Source organism: Lissotriton vulgaris, chromosome 6, assembly GCF_964263255.1.
Source record: "Lissotriton vulgaris chromosome 6, aLisVul1.2, whole genome shotgun sequence".
Classification (NCBI taxonomy): Eukaryota; Metazoa; Chordata; class Amphibia; order Caudata; family Salamandridae; genus Lissotriton; species Lissotriton vulgaris.
This window is the reverse complement of record NC_141694.1, coordinates 314,162,348-314,185,380: the sequence shown is the minus strand read 5'-3', so window position 1 is coordinate 314,185,380 and position 23,033 is coordinate 314,162,348. Positions and strand designations below refer to the sequence as shown.

The 23,033-nt window shown below is 47.6% G+C and overlaps 1 non-coding gene across 1 annotated transcript; it reads left to right on the top strand.

The window, feature by feature from the left end:
* The first annotated feature begins 22,276 nt into the window (after positions 1-22,276).
* Positions 22,277-22,462, top strand: LOC147707177 (U2 spliceosomal RNA). The gene has a single exon (XR_015297096.1). It is a non-coding gene; the product is annotated as a U2 spliceosomal RNA (small nuclear RNA).
* The last annotated feature ends 571 nt before the right edge of the window (positions 22,463-23,033 follow it).

Sequence of the window (23,033 nt, the reverse complement as noted above, 5' to 3'; positions counted from 1 at the left end):
TGTCCGGAGATGTGGCTGGTTCGTGGGATGTCGAGGATGAGTCTGGCTGAGGCGTTCTGGATCCGCTGGAGTCTCTTCTGGAGCTTGGCGGTGGTCCCGGCGTAGAGGGCGTTGCCGTAGTCCAGTCGGCTGGTGACGAGGGCCTGGGTGACGGTCTTCCTGGTCTCGGTGGGGATCCACCAGAAGATCTTCCGTAGCATGCGTAGGATGTTGAAGCATGCCGTGCGTGGGATGTTAAAGCAGTGCGTCGGCGCTGCTCGTTCCTGGAGTTGGTGGGGCCGTGGCCGTGCCCTGAGAGACCATCCGACGATTGGAGGAGGTGCCTGGGGAGGCGAGACACTGCTGTGGCCTGTGTAAATTGCGGGCGGCAGGGGGCCCCGTCTTTTACGCCCGGGGGTAGGCCGTGGACCTACATGTGGAGCAGACCGACGGCGGGAGCTGTGTGACCGAGGCCCTGGAGAGAAGCGGTGTGGCCTGTCGGTGTGGCTGTGCCCACCCCGCCCCCCTGGGGCATCCGGCGGGCCGGGGAGTGACCGGCCACGGGAGTGCTGCCCGGAGGCTCACCGCAACTGTGAGTGACACACCTGAGACCTGTTGAGCGGTTGCAGCCGGCTGTGGGGCTGTGGGGCAGTGTGCTGGAGTGGGCCACGAGGCTGGACACAAGTGGTGGCCGGAGCAGTAGGGACGGCCCTGGACCAATTTGTGGTACATATGTAAAGGGGTCCCCGTAAGGAGAGTGTATTGTGAATAACATACACTGGAAACAAAATAAAACAACCAGTAAAGCAAAATTAGAAAGGCAAATTTTCGATTGGTATATATGATTTATTACCAAACACTGCTTGATTGCCGGTGACAATATATGAATTAAATTGTAATTAGCAAGCCCCAAGGGGGAGAGAAGGGGGAGAGGGAGGGGGTAGTGCTCAAGGGAGTGTTTAGAACATGGAAAATAACACAGTATCAAAAAGGTAACCGATATATTATAAGGTTAGTGACAGTATAAAAACAATTGTAGTGCACATGCCAAAATAAAAGGCACAATTTGAAGCTTTGTCAATGAATCACATTCAACGGTCACATCTGAATACTAGATGAATCGGGGGTGCCGGAATTACAACAAAAGAAAACAGTCGACGTTTCGACCCCTATCAGCAGGCTAATTAAAGTCCTTTAGCGGGGTCTTCATCAGGACGTCACACAGGGAGGGGAGAGGGGCAATTCTGTGTGAAAAAATAGAGCAAATGAACTTTAGTACATAGTAGGGAAGACGATTACTCATCCTATCTAAAATATAGACCAAGGGAAAAATTAACAACAGAATTACCAAGGGATACGGCCCAGCCGGGCTCTGTATATGGAAGGGACGTCACGCTAAGAAGTCGTGGTCAGTCAATAAGGCGGGCAACCTCAACTAGAGAGGAGACAAACAATCAATAAGATTCAAAAGAATCGGTGGGATTCAAAAGAATCGGATAACAGTTCTAACCAAGGTGAAATTTACTTCCGCCCTGTGGTGGAAGGTTAATGTGAATCTAGAACAGTGTAGGCCAAACATGATTGCCAGTATTAGCACGTAACACTCAGGGGTAAATCAGAACAATGTAATACTCTTGCCATATGGAGATTATACCTCTGATTTTGTAGAAAGTCGATCCTTCTAGGATCCACGAGTCTGGCACAATGCAGGAGACAAATTGTTGCTTTTGATCTCCTGTAGTCAACTAAACAGAGAAAAGTTGTATACTAAATGTGCTGGACGAGCAAATCTCCTAGTCTGGGATTTTCGCTGCAGATGGACAGATACTTACAAAAATAGAGCAGACAGCGCCGTCTACGTAGGACATTCAGTCGAACTCCGTCACGTTGAGAGCGCGGAGTGAGAGGTTCACAGATCTGGCTCGAGTCGGGATATTAATTCGTCCGCTCGAATTGTCTGTTTTACCTGCGATATCCCAGACTAAAAAAACTCATAAGAACCCGGCTACATGGGCACCTTTTCACCAGATATTTGCAAGAAAACATAATCCCGGTAGGACTGCAAATTAAAATCGAGCCAGTTATTTTTGTAGATGTACCAAAGTTTAAAGAGGGATTCAGCTACGTGGCAAATAACTGCTCCCGGCACTGGATGGTGCTGGGATTAGAGACAGCTGCTGAACAAGTTGTCTCTAAGCAAGGAAATTGCCGACCTAAAGGCCGAAATCCTGGGAGATAACACACTCACCAAAGCTGTAGAGAATTTGGAAGCCACAATCAAAGAGTTCGATACCACAGCCCAAACTAAAAAGCTGGAAAAACTAGCAAGAGACCTCAGATTGTTTGATAAGAAACTAGTCTACCCGTATCTACAGCCAGACTATTACAAACAGGACAATCAGGGTCGTTTTACCAACCGCGGACGCGGGGGGTACAGAGGACGAAGGAATTTCACGACCTTTTCCGACTCTTCCTACAGCTCCGGAAGTGAAGGTGAGGCAGGACCCAGCACCTCGTACGCTTATTGGCAACAACTGGCCCCGGGGCCAAACAAGAGGACAACAACAGAATCAGGCGGGATGGGACGGAGGACGAGGCAAGCAGCAGAAACAGGTGACCTTCCGACCGGAAGTGCACGGGGAGATCTCGACCCGCAGGAACACATACAGATGGTAGATGTACGTACCACACAGGGCCCTACCTCACCCACTACCACCAGCCCGGTTATCAACATCTCCAAATACAATTTACAGGACGAAGAACTTAAGGTCCTCGGCCGAGGACTCTCTTATGTCCCTACTGCCCCGGTGAATAAATTCCTGTTGAAGACAGAACTATACAGTTTTTTCAGGTAGATAAGACTACGTTATTTCTTTCGAATTCAAACATCAAGACAACAGAACTCGGTCACAGGACTTAAAGTACCCTCAACCTTTTTTCCACCCACGTATGCTATGAATAGTCGGATTCTTGCCTTTGAAGAAGTTGTCATCTCTTCAGTAGATCAATCACTGAAACAACCCAAATTCACGAATCTCAATTTATCCAAAACAGAGAAAAAGGCCCTGGCAGAATTACGCAACAACAAAGAAGTAGTCATTAAACCTGCGGATAAGGGGGGTGCCATTGTTGTGCAGGACCTTTCTGATTACAAGGCAGAAATTTACAGACAACTAACGGATGGCATTAGTTATCGCCTCCTACCCAGTGCTCGCGTGAATTGGCCAGCACCATTCTCAGAATCACACAGAAGGGATTGGATACTGGCTTCTTGAGTAAACAGGAATTTGAATTCCTCAATCAAAAATTTCCGAGACTAGCTACCATTTACACACTACCAAAGGTGCATAAGAACCTCAACAAGCCTCCTGGACGCCCCATTGTGTCCGGCTGTGGATCATTGTTAGAGCCCCTTTGCCAATATGTGGACTTCTTTCTAAAACCCATTGCCCTCAACACTAGGGCCTACCTAAGAGACACTACCCAGGTCATTAATTTGATGGATGAGAGACCATTCAACCCAGAACAAGCACTCCTAGTCACCTGCGATATCATATCGCTCTACACCAGCATCCCCCAACAAGATGCATTGGAAGTTATGAGAGAGGCCCTAGACAAACGAATTGCACCGGTTCAGGTCCCAACAGAATTCATAATCGAGCTACTGGAGATTGCCATGATGCACAACTTCTTTATCTTTCAGGAAGGATTCTATCTGCAGACTAAGGGGGTAGCGATGGGGGCTACCTTCGCTCCAAACTTGGCAATAATTTACATGGACCATTTTGAACATCAACACATTTTCCCAGCAACCAATCCCTTCAAGGCCAATCTGCCTCTTTGGGTCAGATATATCGATGACATTCTTTGCATTTGGGAAGGTAATGGGGATCAACTTCAAGTTTTCCACGACTGGCTCAACTCTCGGAACCCTCATATCCAGTTCACGATGGAATCCAGCAACAAAACAATACCCTTTCTAGACATCTCGATCTATGTGGAAACAGATCACTTGCAAACAACGTTGTTTCAGGAGCCGACAGAACGCAATTCTCTATTGCAATACCAGAGTCATCACCCTAGAGGTCTCAAGGATAACCTGCCGGTCGGACAATTTCTTCGAATCAGGAGGAATTGTTCCACTAGAGCAAACTACCTGAAAGAGTCCGAAGTCTTAAGCGAACGCCTTATATCACGGGGGTACCCTTCCAGGATGGTGAAACGAGCCAGAAAACGGGCTTGGTACAACCCTCGCGACTCCTTACTCAATCCAGATGACTTGCCACGTGCCTCAGCTGACCGCGTCATTTGTGTCACGACCTTCTCAACACGTAGCAATGACATCAAGAAGATCATTAATCAAAACTGGCTTTTGGTTGCGGATGTAATTAAACAACCCGAACTGCCTCTCCACTCTTTCAAGAGAGCTAAAAACATTAGGGACATGGTGGTCCACTCTTACCTGGAGTCAGCAAGTCAACCAACCCTAACATCCCTTTGGAACCTACCCCCTGTAGTTGGCCATCACAGGTGTGGCACATGCATCGCCTGTGACACGACCATCCAGACCAAAACCTTTGATCACGGGGGTAGAACGTATAATCTAAAACATTATACGAACTGCAATTCAACTGGAGTCATTTACATCATTCGGTGCCCATGCAGCCTGTTATACGTAGGCCAAACTCAACAAAAAATCAAATCTAGAATTTCATCTCACTGCAGCAGACTAAGATGCAAAGTGGCAGGGGCGCCCTTGGTAGACCATTGGCTGACAGCGGGACACACGGTCACAGACTTACGCTGGTTTGTTATTGAAAAGATAACCCTGGGTAGAAGGGGAGGTAATCTTGTATCAATACTGAACACACGCAAGTCCAAATGGATGTCCCTTCTGGACTCCATTCAGAATGGGTTGAATGAGCAGGATAGTAGTATATCACAATTGGCAGCACTGGGTTAAGCTACATCTCACAATTTTAAATGCTTTTCTAATCACCCACACAACTCGTTACACTCTCATGTTGGAGAAGTGCACGAGTAGACTGCCATGATTTGCTGTCAAATGTTTCCCACCTATGACCTTGTGTGATAAGAGTCGCGTGGATTTGTTACATTACATGATTTTGAATGCTGACCCCCTGGTGATCACTGTTTTACAATACTTTGCTTACTGGTTTACATCCTCCTGTGTGAGAGTTGCACCAGTGTCCATGTTCTCCAATTTTTCCAATTACAATTGTTCTATTTCTCACTATTTGTATATTCACCCTGTAAATCCATATCCAAATATGCACTTTGGCTACTAAAACCTTACTCAGATGCCCATCCCGGCGATCGTGAGTAACTCTTCTATTTAACTGAATTGCTATATCAGTTAGCTCCTCCCCATACTCCGCATTGCAGCCGCTGCGGAGTTCGTGGCAGGACCAGTGTAGACAGCGGCGCCCGCTTTTCCTTTTGTAAGTAACTCTCAAGTCCGATACCCTTTTAAAAGTACAGTCCCGGCCTTTAGGTAAACAATTACTTCATTTATCGCAGGTAAAACAGACAATTCGAGCGGACGAATTCATATCCAGACTCGAGCCAGATCTGTGAACCTCTCACTCCGCGCTCTCAACGTGACGGAGTTCGACTGAATGTCCGGCACACTCCCGATTCATCTAGTATTCAGATGTGACCGTTGAATGTGATTCATTGACAATGCTTCAAATTGTGCCTTTTATTTTGGCATGTGTACTACAATTGTTTTTATACTGTCACTAACCTTATAATATATCGGTTACCTTTTTGATACTGTGTTATTTTCCATGTTCTAAACACTCCCTTGAGCACTACCCCCTCCCTCTCCCCCTTCTCCCCCCCCTTGGGGCTTGCTAATTACAATTTAATTCATATATTGTCACCGGCAATCAAGCAGTGTTTGGTAATATATCATATATACCAATCGAAAATTTGCCTTTCTAATTTTGCTTTACTGGTTGTTTTATTTTGTTTCCAGTGTATGTTATTCACAATACACTCTCCTTACGGGGACCCTTTTACATATGTACCACATAGCGCCCAGGTACCCGTGACTGCATTTTTGTAACGCTGGACCAATTTGTGGCGCATTGACTGGTTCGGCTGGAGGGCCCGCCTGCCGTCAGAATCTGTGGTGCCGCGGCCGCCTCCCCCCTGGGTTGGAGGAACCCCCAGTGCTGATCGGGGTGGAACACCTTTGGGGCTCTGAAGAGCACGAACGGACGCGGACACCTGGGGTGTTGTGGAAGTGGGAATACACGCAGCAAGGACCAGGGGAGGAGGTGGTCCGCCCAAGCAGGGTCCCATCGACAAGTTTACAGGGCCCAGTGGAGGGCCTGGTGCGTCCAGTGGCAGCAATGGAGCGGTGCCGGACAACGCGGCGCTCATGGCGGCAATCACCCAATCCAGGGACATGCTGGACGCCAAGATTGGGGCAGAGGGTGCGGACGTAACGCTATTGCGCCAGGACCTGCGGAATGCGGTAGAGCGGATCACGGAGACGAAATCCAGGGTCTCGGTGGTTGAGACAGACATTGGGACACTGAAACAGAAAGTGGCGGAGATGGAGCACGTCCAAAAGACTCTCGCGTCTCGGGTGGAGGATGCTGAAAGGCGCGCACGCAGAAATAACCTCCGCTTCATAGAATTTCCAGAGAGATGAAAGAAAGATGACATGGAGCAATTTCTGTCCCAGTGGCAGGAGAGCTGGCTCCCACCGGGGGTTCTATCTAATTGCTTTGTGATTGAGCGTGCACACCGGGCCCTGACACTGAGGCCGCCAGAGGGTGAGTGTCCTAGACCAGTCATTGCCAGATTTTTGAATTATCACGACCGGTATGTCATACTGCGAGAGGCGAGAGGAGATGGAGTTGGTTCCTCCAACTCCATTTCCTATGAAAATTGGAAGATTATGAATTTTCCCGACTACACGAAGCTTGTGCAGCAGCAACGCCAATAATTTGTGGCTGCCAAAGCCAAGTTGCGGGGCCTGAAACTCCAATACTCCTTGTTATACCCGGCTCGCCTGCGGGTGGTGTACCAGTCCCGGACCCACTTCTTCGACTCCCTGGAGGACGTCTTCAAGTGGACAGACAAAACTGTGAGGATCAGGCCACATGCCCAGCCGGGTCTGGACCCGGGCGGATTGAGGGGATCATCGCAAGAGCGGGCAGACCGCCCAGCCCGGAAGGGAAGACATCGGAGGTCCTGATCACGCAAGAGATCCGCCTCTGCCAGCGCGACGCAGACCAGTGGAACAATGGAATCCGACCACTCTGACAATGGCCGTTAAACTCTGGAGGGGTTCTGCCCTTCTCTACAGAAGTATCGCCTTAATCTGCTGGGGGTCCCATGGCGAGACTGCCTATTGGGGGGTGCCGCTGACGCGGAACTGCCTGCTCTGAGAAGTGCCTTGAACATATGTGGTATCACAGCTGGGGTTCGGGAGGACACTTGATAGGGGCCACCAACCTCCACACGCTATGGGAGTTGCCTAGGGGGGGTGTGATCTTAAAGGATAAGGGGTGTTGGGATCCATTGGCATGGTTGGCCCTGGGTCCTCGGTTCTGGGTCCGGGGCTGTCCATGCCGCAACAGATACTTCAGTGTTTCATGAGGTATAGGGGTGGGGGGAGTTGGGGACAGGGGGAGGTGAGAAGGGGTTTGTTGGGGGTGGTTCGGGACTGGGGTCGGGTGGGGGTAGATGTTGCTGCTTGGGGGTTCGGGGTTGGTGGGGGGGATCGCACGTGCTGTTTTCCGATGTACTGAGTAGGATGTGGGGTGTGTGGGGGTGGTGCAGAGGGCCTGGTTGGGGTTATCACCTTGACTATGGTTGAACGGACTACTATGCTTCCTAACGAGTCCCTGCGTGTAGTAACCTGGAATGTTAGGGGGATGCTTGATAAGATCAAACGTGGGGCGGTACTGCGCTGGGGGAAAAGGGAGACAGTTGATGTACTTTTGCTTCAAGAAACACATATGTTGGGTTCCAAAATCCTTAGCCTACAGAGGTTTGGCTTCCAACAGGTCTTTCACGCCGGATTTACTAGAGGGTCCAGAGGAGTCGCTATTTTGGTGCATCGCAGGGTGGCTTATGTGCATGAGAAGCAGTGGGCAGACCCACAGGGTCGATACATATTTGTCAAAGGAATGGTGGGTGCTGAACCAGTGGTCTTTGGCAGTGCGGGTGGCATCTGACGGGCTGAAATACCTTGGGGTGTTTCTCTCGGAATCGCCAACCATTGCTTGGGATCGCAACATCGTGCCTGTGTGGGAGCGAGTTCAGGCTGATACCAAAATGTGGTCCAGAATGCCCTTAACCATATTCGGCAGGTCCGCAATCTTCAAGATGGTTGCGCTCCCACGCCTGCTATATCAGTTGCAAAACTACCCCTACCCTATCAGCCCGCAGTGGTTTCGGCAAGCCAACTCGGTGCTGGGCCGCTTCCTGTGGGCTGGAGGGGCGGCCAGGGTGGCGCTACGGACGTGCTTCTTGTCCACCTATTGTGGTGGCCTGGCCACCTCCGATCTGCTGTCTTATTACCAGGCCTCTCAGCTGCTTATTCTTAACGAATGGTGGTATGGCGATAGGGGGGACCCGGCATATGCTTTGGAGCGCTCGCTCATGGGGGAAAATACGCTACACACAATCTTGTACTCAGCCCGACTGCGGCGGACGTCGCCGTCCGTCACGAAGGTGGTTTTTGCTGTGTGGAGACCGGCGTTGCGCCGAATGGGCTGGTGGGGCAAACTGACAGCAGAAACGCCACTGTGGCATAATGGCCTGCTCCCGGAGCTCTTTACTCTGGCCGGGTTTGAGGGATGGGAGGCCATAGGGATCTCGCTGCTGGGCCAAGTCATGTCTGGAACTACCCTCAAATCGTTTCAGGAGCTCAGCGCGGAGTTCCACATGCCTCAATCCCAGTTCTTCCGCTATCTACAACCGCGTCATGCACTCACCCTCAGTATCACTCACTTGGAGTCTCTCCTGAGTTTAGTCCGGTCGAGGCGAAGGTCTTTATGGGAGACCTGGAGGATAAGAAGGTCTCCCACATCTACCAGCTGCTGGTCACTCACTGCTCCTCTACATTGCTTCCCCTCCGGGCGGCATGAGAGGTGGATGTGGGTCCCCTAGACGAGGATGATTGGAGGGAGGCCCTGGAGTCCCCGCGTGGGGCTGCTATCGCAATGCGGCTTCGGCTCATCCAATTTAAGTATCTTCATAGAGCCTATTACACCCGAGAGCGACTGTGGAAGGCGGGACTGATTGAGTCTCCGGAGTGTCAGCGCTGCGGGACTGCACTGGGTACTATGTTGCATACGGTGTGGTCGTGTGCTAGACTGTCTGGCTTTTGGAGGGGTGTATGGGGCTGCCTGTCTGAGGTCCTGGGTTGGGATCTCCCCCGCACTCACCGGCTGGGGTTGCTGCATGTCATGGAGGGTATTGGTGGAAACATATACAAACGCCACTTACTGTTGTTAGGACTTGTTGTGGCTAAGAGAGATCTGGCCCGGGCATGGAAGGGAGAGAGAGCCCCCCCCTTGTCTGCAAGGAAGGCTGGGCTGGATTACTACATGGGGCTCGAGAAACTGGTGTTTGAGGCAAGGGGATGCCCCCGCAAGCATTTTAAAATCTGGAAGCGGTGGGCTGATTATAGGGGGCTGTCTTTGGATCCCCCAGCGGAACGAGAGGAAGACATATGAATGAGATGTGTTGCATTGGCCTGAGTTCTGTGACATACCTGTCACACCGCACCTAAGTCTTACTCGCAGTTTTATACACACATCCGGGGGGGGGTAAGGGGGGGGTCTGGGGGTAGTGGGGTACTGGGAGTTGGTGGGGTAGGGAGGGATGTGGGGTAGTTTTCTTGAGCTTTTATCTTCTTATTGATTGGACAGTTGTGCATGCGTAACAAACTGTACCATAACTGTTGGTGGTGATCTCCTGATTGTGGAGAGCCATAATTTCCCCTTGCCTTAACTGCTCAATAAAATCTGTTGTGAAAAAAACAGCATCCGCAAGTATTTAATGCTTAAGTCCACTCCAGATATGAAGCCATACCTGTCGAGGCCTTTTTCGGCCCACGAGCGGTTTTTACTAACCAACTGATTATTGCCATCTTTTACTAGCCGTCCCGAGGGGGTGTCACAAAGGACAAGTGTTAGCACCCTGTGGCTGCGACAATTTGTCTCCGCAGGACTTGCTGCACTTTGTGTTCTTCTGTAGTTTTTATGATGTTCCAGTGAGGTTCATTTTAAAATCATTTTTAAAAAAGTTAAAATTTAGTCAGGTTCGCCCGCTCTCTATTTTATGCAACTTCTAAAGCCAGATTGTATACCATTTATGGTTGCTTTTTTGAAATCTTGTTTTAGGTACAGAAACAATGTGGACCCCTAAAAATTGGGTAATGTATTCTCTCAAGTGATTTCCCAAATCTCGATGACGTTGTGCCTATTGAATTTCATTCATCTCTTTTTAGTCTTTTTTGTATGTAGTGGGATATTTGCATAATATGTACTGATATGTATATTTGTGGCTTTTATATTTTTAAGAATGAATTGTGAACTTTTATGGTTTTCAAAACATGTAAACCGAATAAAGTATTTTGAAATTGAAATTGATAGAATACATCGAAAGCTATTTTCAATATTGATGGACATGAAGTATCCCTAAAGGTGGACACAGGATCTAGATATACTATTATTCCTCAGTCTATTTTTAATAGCATCTGGAAAGAGGAAAGGTTGGGACACAGTGACATATCACCTAGAGGTTTTCAAGGAAAAAAGATTGACATTGTTGGTTATTTTGATTCAGACATTGTTTTTGAGAAGAGATCCACTTTTGGTAGGGTATATGTTTCAGTTGATGGCGATCCAAATATTAGGATGGGTACACCAATATGATCTTTATATTGTTATTATTCCAAGAGCTAAAAAGCAAGTGATGGTCATCGAAGATGACTCTGTTGAGAATATCCTGGAAAAATTCAGTTCAGTTTTTAGAAACGAACTTGGAACTCTTAAAGGTTATTCTCATCTCATTAAACTTGAAAAAAAATAGTTTGCCAGTACAACACAAATTGAGGAGAATTCCCCTCTCCATTAGGGATGAAGTAAAGTCCTTGATCAATGATATGCTTCAGAGTGGGGTAATTGAACCGGTAGAGGCATCTGCATGTGTGTCTCAGGTGGTGATTTCGAAGAAATCGGATGGTAAGCTGAGGTTTTGTGTTGACCTAAGGTCATTGAACAAATGTGTAGTTGCAGATACATTTCCTCTGCCCAACATTGGCGAAATGGTGTCCACTCTTCAGGGGGCAAAGTTTTTCTCAAAACTTGATTTGAAGAGTGACTATCACCAGGTAAAGCTTCATGAAATCTCAGAACATCTCACTGCTTTCACTACCTCAGAAGGAATTTTTCAATTTACACAACTTCTGTTTTGCCTAATATCGGCAGCTAGCGTGTTCCAACGGATGGTCACTGAGAAATGTAAAGGCCTACGGAAGGTAGTGTTTTTTTCAAGACGACATCCTGATCTTTGGTGACTCAGTAGCTGATCACAATAGAGTGCTCAGAGATGTGTTGCATAGGATTTGGGATACTGGCCTTACCCTGCGTAAGGAGAAGTGTTCCTTTTTGGTGCAGAACATAGAGTATCTTGGTCATGAGATTTCGGCTTGTGAAGTAAAACCGAAGAAAGATCTTCTTGAATCCATACGCCTTGCCCCATGTCCGGTAGACAAAGACCAACTGCGGTCGTTCATGGGGTTAATTGAGTACTACTCAAAATTTGTAGAGAAATTTTCTGAGAAGACAATACACTTGAGAGCGTTATTATAGAAAGTATGTAAATTCGTATGGGGTGCTCACCAAGAATCAAGCTTCATTAAAATTAAGAATGACATTTGTGGAGCTAAAGTTCTTGCCCCATTTGACACTAATACAATTTTGACCTTGATGGTCGATGCAAGTGCCACTGGGCTAGGGGCTCTGCTTCTACAAAAACATAAGGAACGAGAACTTGCCATTGCCTTTGCTTCGTGTACGCTTTCATCATCCGAACAGAATTATTCTGTCATTGAAAAAGAAGCGTTAGCGGCAGCCTGGAGGGCACACTATTTCCGTACTTATCTTTGGGGCACCAAATTTAATTTGAAAACCGACCATAAACCACTTATCCATATTCTTTCACATGGGGGTGCAATTAGAGGTTCACCAAGGTTAGCAAGACTAGCTGCTAAGCTACAGGACTACCATTTCCGAATTTCTCATACACAAGGTTGGAGAAATTTCCAGGGAGATTGTCTATCTAGACTTTCTATACAAGGGAATGTTGCAAAAGATGTGTGTTTTAGCTTAGAAGGCAAAGAGGAAAATATTGCCTGGATTGATGACATTCTTTCCATAAGCAAGGGGTCTTTCTCACACGATGATTGGGTAAATGCTATGCTCAATGACAATGTATTGCAAGAAGTCATTTAGGTCCAAGACGAGAAAGTTGTGTACATGTTACTGTTCGTCCGTGTTTGAAAGTCCATGATGAGCTTTCTATGTGTGACGAAAATGTATTAATGCATGGAGAAAAGTTTATCCATCCCTCTGAATTAAGACCTAAGCTAATATCCATAGCGCACAAAGGACATCTTGGACAGACCTTAACACAGCAGAGATTCAGAGCCAACTTTTGGTGGCCTGGAATGGACTCTCAAGTGTCTTTGTGGATTGAGGCGTGTCCAACTTGCAAAGAAGGAGAGAAGAGATTGAAAGTTGCTGTGGGTTTCACTGTGGGGAAATTGAACTCTAATGACATTCCCTAGCATACCATCTGTATAGACTTTATTGGGCCTATGGAGGAACTACCTGTGTCTCAGCGTTTTGCAATTGTTTCCATTGATACCTTTAGTAAATGGTTATCTGTGGAGTTTTTAAAAGATATTACCACATAAACCACCATAAAGCATTTAAAGTCTCTTTTCCAACAAGAGGGTTTTCCAAGTGCCATTATTACTGATAATGGGACACAGTTGGTTTCTCAGACTATGAGTTCTTTCTTAAAAAACTGTGGTGTAACACACCATCGAACTTACCTTCATAACCCACAGGGAATTGGCCTATGTGAGCGAATTAACAGACTTGTGAAAGGCACGATCCAAATGGCACTTTCAAAAAGGTGGTTCCGTCAATGATTTAGTCCAAGAAATGATTTGTGCTTGCCGCACCACTTTTCATGGTGCAAAGGACAAGTCACCTTTTGAAATCATGCGGGGAGGAGTTCCGAGTACTAAGTTAACTCCTTCTTGGTTAAATCATTTGATATCCAATGATGGTCAATTGAAAGTACTTACTGCAGTAAAAGCATGTGCTTTTAACATATCCAAAGGAGACTATGTTAAGGTGTAACCAGGGAGGGTCTCTAAAGGTGTATCCAAAGTTAGAGGCCCATACTATGTTAAGTAAGTATTTCCTCACTTTGTTGTTCTCACTAATGGCGAGAAATGGAACATTAGGAGAGTAGCGTTGTATCAGAAGGAAAAAAAGCATGTCTTCTGATAATGGCGCTGGAAAAAATCAGTCCGGTTTGCATTACAATGATAGGTATAGTGGTTATATGTTTACTTCTACAGAAGATTCTACTACTTCACACTCTTGTCCAGCTCACAGGAAAAGTAATGGTGGAGGTTATGCTACTAACTCACAATGTTGCAATAGTTTGACCAATGTCACTTCTGATTCTTCTAATTCCTGCACTGTTCTTTTACCTGTTAATTCCAGGATTTCAAGGTATCGTAGACCACCTTTATATTTGAATGATTATTGTTGTGATTAATCCTGATATATAATTGTTATTCTTTATTGTTTTCATTGTTAATATTTGTATTTCTTTCAGAGGGCCCCTTCACTGTCCCATGCCTTAAAGATGTTCGGGAGTGGTCCTTGGCTGAAGAAACACACATGCAGAGCACGCGACGCGATGAGAGACTGCAGGAAGACCTCCTGGCTTGGAGGGTGATGTGTGCTGAGGGGATGCCGGATAATGACTCGGATTGCCACTACTGCCGAATTGTTCACCTCTGAGGGTTCTGATTCCGAAGAGGATGTGGTGAGAAGTACGACAGAGGGACCTGTGTTGGGGTAGTGCCCTGATGGGCGCGCACTGATGTTCCCTATCTTGTAACCCTATAAGTTGTCTTGTGTCCCAGAGAAATGACTAAGTTTGAGGTCTGCACCCTATCGGGACGTGAGAAAGTAACCTGACTCTTGCATGTACTCTATTGACGATGCCGTGTTTTGGGGGAGGGTGTTTAGTTGTTGGGTGTTTGATGGGGATCGTATTGCAAAACCACCTGTGCGGATGGGTGGTAGGTGGGCTACATGGAAAAGGGAATAAATGACACGATTAAAGGGGGAAAAAAAAAGAAAACCAAAAACGGAAACTACGGAAGTTAGAAATCCTGGCATGTTTATATAATTGGTTATGATTTTCTCTGTGGCATTCCTCAATGTTACGCCGCCCGGCCTCCGGGATGTGGGCCAGAAGGCTGTGTCTTATCCTGAATGTGGACTTTGGTCAAATTCGAATCAAAATGTCTGTGTTTTGGATCGGCCTGGAATATGTCTATTATGTTGTTGTTTTCCGCAATAAATCTATTTAAAAAAAAATAAATAAAGTTTGTATTTCTTTTTCTCTGTAATGAGGGAAGATCTGTTGTATACTGCTTGTACTGTTAACTCTATGATGCCTACATCTCTACGTCATATGCATATATTCCGGAATGCTGATGGCTCTGACTCATCTCAGAACCTTGTGAGAGTCAGTTTGTACTTGGCCAGGAGGCGTTGGGTTGTCTGTTGTCCCTTCTCTGAATAACTTACCTCTATTACAAGAAAACTGCTGTAACTTACTTACTACACCTTATCAAAGGCATCACAAAACTTGACACTGTCACATATGAGCTTATCCTATATGGTATAGGGTCCTCCCTGTCAAAAAATAAAGACAAAACCCTATGGAGGATTATTTGTGCAGGGAAAGAAAGTTTATGGATCGCAAAAAAAATGCTTGTTTTTAAACAAACATTTAGAGGTAGATGATACCATACATATTTGCCTAGATAAACGAATGACTTGATTTCACTGACATTAAACTTTTGGGCATACAAAGAGTCGATCTGGAAACAAAAACAATGGGTGCAATGGGTAATTTGATGTACTTTAGGGGGCACACTTAAGCATGAAAGTGTATTCCCAAGTTAAAAATATCTCGATGGAAAACCGCTACGTAGGTGCCTGCGTGCATCACCTAGTCAGGTTATAATTAGGGCTCCCGGTTTTATGGTATATATTTTTTTTCCATTTCCGTCTGTATTAATCCATATTTATTTTTGGGCCATTTTATCTGTATTTATCCACATTTATTTTTGTCACAGGCAAAAGTCGACGCTGCATCTATGTATTTTTCCACATTTATTTAAATTGACCATGCACACATGCACTCTGTTGTTATAGTGTCAACACTATACATTCATGTGAAAACTTTGCCATTTGCAGAATACACTTAAAAGGGCTATCACAAGCCATTTGTCTCAGAGCCTTGAAGTTTCTTTCATCTGCAGAGTGCCACATCCTCTCCCCCCACTGAACACCATACTACCCCACTGAGAGAAACTCACACTGCCTTAAGCTACAGCCCAATTGTGCCCCGCTATAAACACTTGGAAGCAATTCAATTCAAATTATGCACTAGACTAGTGTAATATGCTGCCTGAAAAAAGTAACAACATTCTGGAAAAAGCAAACACTCATAGGGAATACAACTTAAAGCTTTTACACTCATTATTCAGAGATAAATAAGTGTTTTTGCTTGAAAAGCTAAAAGAAAAGTAACGTGATCGCACCGTAAAACATATCTAACCCCAGGTGCGCAACGCCCATAGGGCCCGAGGATCTCTACCCCCCCCCCCCCCCCCCCCCCCCCCCCCACCATCCGTTGTGTGTGACGCCCGGGCTGAGACAGCTTCCCGGGCATACACACAGACAGTTTTTGAGCTGCAGTTGGCTGGTGTTCATTTTATCGCAGCCGCCCCAAAGTACTTCACAAGTCTTTAAAAGACCATTTACTTGTTACTGAGGCTTTGTTGTTTTTCACCGCTTCTGAGAGCCCCTGTATTTCCACTCTGCTTATTGCTGGAAGAATTAGCCCTCCCCTCCCCCCCCCCCCCGAAATTTGGCTCTAGCTGCGCCTCTGTCTAACAATGATGTTAAAACTGCAACTCCGACCTTAGCAGGAACATTTATAATGTCAGCAGGTTTCAGTTTTTACACTTAGCAAGACTCTGAGTCACAGTGCTGCAGCAGGAGATATAAACACTGCTAGCTATGGGCCTCTGTAGTTTCTTAGAGTCACTCACAGACAGCTGCTGGCAACCAGGATATATTTCAGGCAGTGGCCAAACGAAACTTGAGGGGGCCCCCATGCAAAGTACATGGTGGGGGCCCCCTTCCTGACTCACTCAGGAGCTCTCAGGCCAAGGTGCTGTGCTGAGCGAGCCCCTTGGAAATAAGGCCCCTCCACACTGTGGGGGTCTTTGTTACGCCACTTGTGCTCAACTCCTACAATTCTGTTGATAAAGTTTGAGAGGGCAAAAAAGTTTGAAGACCTCTGCAAAAAGTCTCCCTCTTCTGTGATTTCTGTTCTAGTTCACCCTTCACTGGCTAATTCATAATTTCTTTGAACCGCTCTCTAACTAATCCTTGTCCTTTCTGTGCTTCGGGTACACTGCTGTGACACCTTCACACCCCTCCACCCATTTTCTAGGAGGAGCTGCACATTTATTGCTCGGAATATGTGCTAGACACATTTCAGCTGATCTGATTCTAATGTATACCTGTCTTTGCTCTCCACCCTCTGCACTTCTGGATTCTCTTTTACCTCCTGCTCAATTGCCCATTTACAGAATCTGAGGGAGTGGAAAACTCATATTAAACATCATCAATCTGATTTCTGGGCAGTTAATGCAAGTTTGTTGTTTAAATAGATGTGTCTTTACTGCATCAGAAGTGCAGTAGTGCCGCATCCCAGTAAGTAAAACCCGTGCATCTAAGCACTAGCCAAAATTTGATGTTAACTTCGCAACTTGATATATGGAACACACTGTTAACGCATATTATTCTCTCTATTAACCATATCATTCTATACCAATCCAAGACAATTTTCATAATTACAGGTTGCAGTATTTAAATGAACGAATCCTTGTATCTAAAAAAAAACCTGACACCCTTAAAACGAGAAAGTTATTTGATTCACCTAATTGTACTAAGCTATGGCCTTTGGAATTTATTAAACAAGTTCGCAAAGCGATGAGAATTTCCCCCTATCTTTTCAGGAAGAATATATTCCCCAGAAATTGTTTCAGTAGTTGTAGGCAGTAGCAAGATATCAGAGGAAGTGATGAGTCAACAACCATTGGTCCCTGCAAAGGCAAGAGCTGGGATGTCTGGTACTGATGCTGGAGAGAGGCTGCTGTGATTTTGGGGCAAAAGAGGAACACTTTCAGCCTGATTAATGAAAACCGGATTCTGCAATTCTCAATTAGCGATTAACTGCGAATCGCAATTGAGAAATCGCAGAACGGTATTCATGATGTTTTGAGATTAAAAAAAGCGATTCGCACGCGGCCGCAAAAGCAGTTAGCGATTATCGAAAATCGCATGAAAATCGCTATTTCCGGCTACATCCATGTCGGATTTGCGATATCACAAATAGAGATATCGCTAATTGTGAGATCGCAAAAAGCGAGATCGCAAAATCGCGAGATCGGGAAAACGGGAAGTCGCATTTCGAGCACAGTGATGACATCACAACCAGGAAGCAGCCAGTCCCCACCCCCATTCACCACAGTGAGGCAGACCTCGAGGCAGCCACAGAGACAGCTCCTGCAATTCACCTTGGATTACCACTTTCCAACTACACTGCAGCTATGTCTGAGGATGCAGTACCTGGGCCCAGCACCACCACAGGGCGCAAGAGAAAGCTCAAGTTCTCGGAGCAGGAGTTGGAGCACTTAATTGAAGGGGTGGTGGAGAACCACTCCAAACTGTTCGGGATGGACTCAAGGAGGGTGCCCGAGCAGGAGAAGCGGAGGATCTGGGTGGGCATAGCGGCCGCTGTGAACTCGGTGGGTGTGGCCGACAGGTCACTCGACGAACTTAAGCAACGTTGGTACGACCTCCGAGGTCGTGCCAAAGAGAAGGAAGCTGAGAGGCTTGGAGAGTCCCTGGGCACTGGATGGGGAGGACCTACAGTTCCTCCAAACACCCCCATGGAGGATCGAGTAGAAGACACGCTGGAGGCTGAGGCGTGCATCGGAGTCACCCGTTTGGACTCATCCCGCCCCACCCAAGAGATCCAAGTTAAGTGGCATGCGACTGCGACCCTGTCCCCTATGAATAGCCATGACCATGTAGCCTCCCATAATGTCCCATAGTCATGCCATCGGTGCACATCAGGTGACGCCCTAAAGCATTGTGGGACATGTAGTGTGGCCACAATGTAGAAGTACCCCAATGCAGCCAGACAGGTTCAAAAGTACGCAAATCCATAGGCAGTCAGGGAATGTCACCCAGCAGGCATGTAGCAACTGCACATGTGACAGAAACATGCAACTAATGAACGTCCACTTCCCCTCACAGGTGGCGCAGACAGCAACGACAGCGAGAGGCTGCAAATAGATGAGGAAGCACAGGATGAGAAGGAGGTGCCCTTACATACACAGCCTCCAGCCCCTGCCGCAGCAACAACCCCTGCAGCCAGGCCGAGTACCAGTGTGCCTCCAGCCTCTGCCGCAGCAACTACTCCCGCAGCCAGGCCCACTACCAGTGTGCCTCCAGCCACTGCCGCAGCAACTACTCCCGCAGCCAGGCCCACTACGAAAGTGCCTCCAGCCCCTGCCGCACCAGCAACGCCTACCGTGACACCACCAGCAGCTGGTGCTTCAACATCAGGTCCCGCAACAGCGGGAACACAGCGGCCACCCACTGTGTCAGGCCAGCAGAGCAGGCGTGGCAGGTCTCGCCTGCAGACCAATGCACCTATCACCAGGAGGGGGAATGGACAGCGGCTGGCGAGAATGAGTGTGGAACGACGCATGCTCCGTATTCATCAGCTGCAGGCACGCCGGCAAGGGGCCATACAGCTTCAGCTTTACAACATTGGCCGCAATGTGGCAGGTGTGGGGGACCGGATGGTCCGCATGACGGCAGCCATGGCAGGTGTGGGGGAGGGAATGGCCCGCATGACTGCAGCCATGGAGGCCAACACTGCTGCAATGATATCGCAGTGCAACACAGCCCGCCGCTGCCACCGTCAGCTACTGACTCGGCTGACTGGCTACACCCAGTCCAATTATGTCATAGGCAATGCCACCTCGCAGCTATCGCGCCGGTCCCTTGCGCAGCAGCAGCAGCTCATCCAGTGCTGCGAGGATGTGGCCAGGGTACTTGAGCACCTGACCACTGCCGTGACAGCACTTCACCCTGCTCTACCTGCCACTGTTGGGGGTGATGATGCCAGTGAGGGGAAATCGAGTGTGAGCAGCCACTCTGCCTCACACGTAGGGGCACTCAGACGCAGCACCAGGCCCACTGCAGGAACACGTGCCTTAGATGAGGAGGAGCCGCAGAGGCGCTTGGGTGGTTTGCGCCGGAGGCGCACATGACTGAATAGGACTTGTACAGTCACAGGCTGAACATAAGCCTGCCCTGTGTATTGGACACAGCAGTATGCTGAAATACTGTTAGCAATGGCAAGATTGAAACTGGTACGATTATTGTGATTCAAACAATAATATTTGATTTAGCATCACACATTGGCGTTGTGTCATTATTACATTTTGCATGCAATTGTGATTTGTGGGGTGAGGGTGCACTAGAAACTGTTCAGTGTGATGTGGTTGCGACGTCTGTGGCCTTCAGCTGGGTTCTCCACGCGTGCATGGCGCGCATGTGCAGGTGGCCGGTCGTCCCCTTCCGATTCACTGCCAGAGATGTTGACAGGTATCCGGCGCTTGGTAGCAATGTTGTGTAGGATAGCACACACAGCCACAATGCGGCAGCACACTTCAGGACTGTAGTACATGGCCCCACCTGTCTTGTGAAGTATGCGGAATCTGCTCTTCAGTAGGCCAAAAGTTCTCTCAATGCAATTCCTTGTGCGTATGTGTGATACGTTGTAACGCCATTGTTGTGGTCTAGCAGGGTTGAGGTATGGGGTGAGGAGGTATTCACGTAGGGCGTAGCCACTGTCACCTGAATTAGAGGAGCATAGGGTGAGTGCCTGTGCAGCGCAGCTACTTTATCGCAATGTGACATTGTGGGCAAAGTGTACTTACCAAGTAGGTGTCTTTCCCGTAGTCTCCCCTGACCAGTCGTGTGTGGAGGCCGCTGTGCCGGAATATGATTGAGTCATGTGTACTCCCCGGGTACTGTGCCACTATGTCCGTGATGTATGTCTTTGCATTGCAGACCATCTGGATGTTGAGGGAGTGGTAGGACTTGCGATTGCGGTACATGTACTCCGTTGCAGCAGGTGGGCAAATGTGGACGTGGGTACATTCAATGCATCCTATCACGTGTGGGAAACGGGCGACATTGTAGAATTGTAGCTTGGTCTCATCCAATTCCCGTTGGCTGGTGGGAAATTTGATGTAGTGGTGTAGCTGGGTCAGCATTGCGTCAAGGAAACTACGTAGGCAGCGGGACATGGTGGGCTGGGATATCCCCCCCAGCTACCGCAACTATCTCCTGGAAGCTCCCAGAGGCAAGGAGGTGCAGGCTACACAATACCTGGACATGTGTTGGGACAGCATTGGTCCGCCTTGTTGGGTGCTGCATCAGGGGGTCAAGGTCCTGTATTAGCTTGATGATCATAGCCCCATTCAGCCGGTACTTTGCGTATATTTGCTCTCTGGTTTGGCCCAGCAGGGTGACCCGCTGGCGGAATATCCTGTCCTGGATTCTGCGTCTCCTACTTGCTGCTCGCTGTAGCCTTCGCCGCCTGACCACCATGTACATTCCTGGCATTGTGAGACTCCTTCTGCTGATGCTGCTTCTCCTTAAGTGTGTTTGGTCAGGCCTGCACCACTTACTGATTGGCCAACGGTTTTTCCAATTTTTTTTTTACTATGGGCTAGATGGTTACCACCTGCTTTGGGTTGTCCTTAAATTGCGCCTCGCAAAATGCGATTTTGGGGTTTTTCGCTATTTGCGATTTTTCATGAATACCGATTGCGAGTAATGTGCGCTTTCGCTATTATTTTCGCAGGATCCGTGAATGCTCGCTATTTCCGATTCGCAAATGGTCTACTGCCGGGATTCTGCGAATATTTTTGCGATTTCGCCAATCTGTGTTTGCGAATTCGCAATTTTCATGGTGAATTCCGATTATGGGAATTGCGCCCGCGATAGGATTTTCGCAGCTATTGCGAGCTCAATTTTGCTTCATGAATCAGGCTGTTTATCCGCTGAGTTCTGTCTGCATGCACTGCTGATGGTGATGGTGATAAATATAGGGTCGGAGATGAGACAAAGGATGAAACAGCCCAGTCTGCCGTCCCAGTACAGACCTTCTCCTTAGTTTGATCTATGCCAAACTGACAAGATGATTTAATGCTGGAACTACAGGGAAAGGGAAACGTCGGAGGACTGTCTGATTGATAGCACATTGGCTGGAGTTCTCAGGCCTCACTACTGTGCAGAGGGGGCCCCCTGCAGCTCGGAGGCGTTACGCCACTGATTTCAGGTATAACCGTGAGATGAGCTGCTAAGTGGCACCGTTGACTTGAGAGCCATGCTTGTGCCTTCTAAAGACACACAGCACCTGCTCAAAAATTCACGCTGTGACAGGACATAAGCTTCAGGGATCCCCCAGGACAGGGGCTAAGTAGGCAGGAAATGTCAAGGTCAGGAGGTGACAGGCTGGACAACGGCCTCCTCCTGTAATAATTTAATTCAGCACAGGGCGGCAGATAACTCTTGGGTGCCGGGTGGGCTGGAAATTGAGATTTAAGAAGTGTGTCAAAGGAGGTAAATACCTTGACACTAATTTACATCACGGACGCCGTTGTTATTTTCCCGTTTTTATATACAAATACAGACAAAGGAAAACTTGTTTTCCGTCTGTATTTATATGTCAAAATCAGTTTAAACGGAAAACTGGGAGCCCTAGTTATAACGTACCACCCTCTGGGATTGGTTGAAATGTATCTGTACTCCTAAAAATTTATAAATAAAGTATATTAAAAAAAAATCTGTTCTTATCAGTTTAATATCAGATATGTCTTCTATCTGGGGACCATATATTAAAATTGATTTTTGGAACAGGGAGATGGAATAGGACCTTGCTCTGTCCACTCCACGCATCAACCTGGTATTGCAGTACCTCCAGGAATGGTGCAGTTCCCCACCCGAGGAACACAATGCTGTCGAAAAATAGACGTGAATACAAAAGTAGTGCTTCGCTATCAAACCCTGCCAAGTGGCACTACTGTGTTTGCGTGAGAATAAAACCTACCTGGTCACTGTGTCTTGCTTTAATTAATTTACCGCTTTGCGGCCAACGTACCGTGCTTTATATATTTATTAATTTTTCCCGTTTTCTTGTTTGTTTTTCTCGCCCTTCTCCATCCAGACTCTGCACTTTGAAAGAGAAAAATGAAAGAAACAGTGCTTTTCCAGCAACATAATTTCAGTCGATTTTGGATCCATTTCACTTGGGAACAATGGAGGACGTTTGCCAGCAAGTCAGTGGGATCGAGATCGAGGTAGAGATGGACGGAAAGAAAGGGAGGGAGGGAGAGAGGAAAGGCGGGCAGGAGGGAGGCAGAGAAGTGGACACTGTCCTTGGCTTCTCTGAGCTAGAAGGAAGTTACAGAGTCCATTTTCTTCTCTGCCCCCCCGCCCATCCACAAACGGCCAAGCCTTCCGGGGCATCCTGGCCCGATGCCGGGCCCCGGGGGAAGCAAGGTCGCAGAC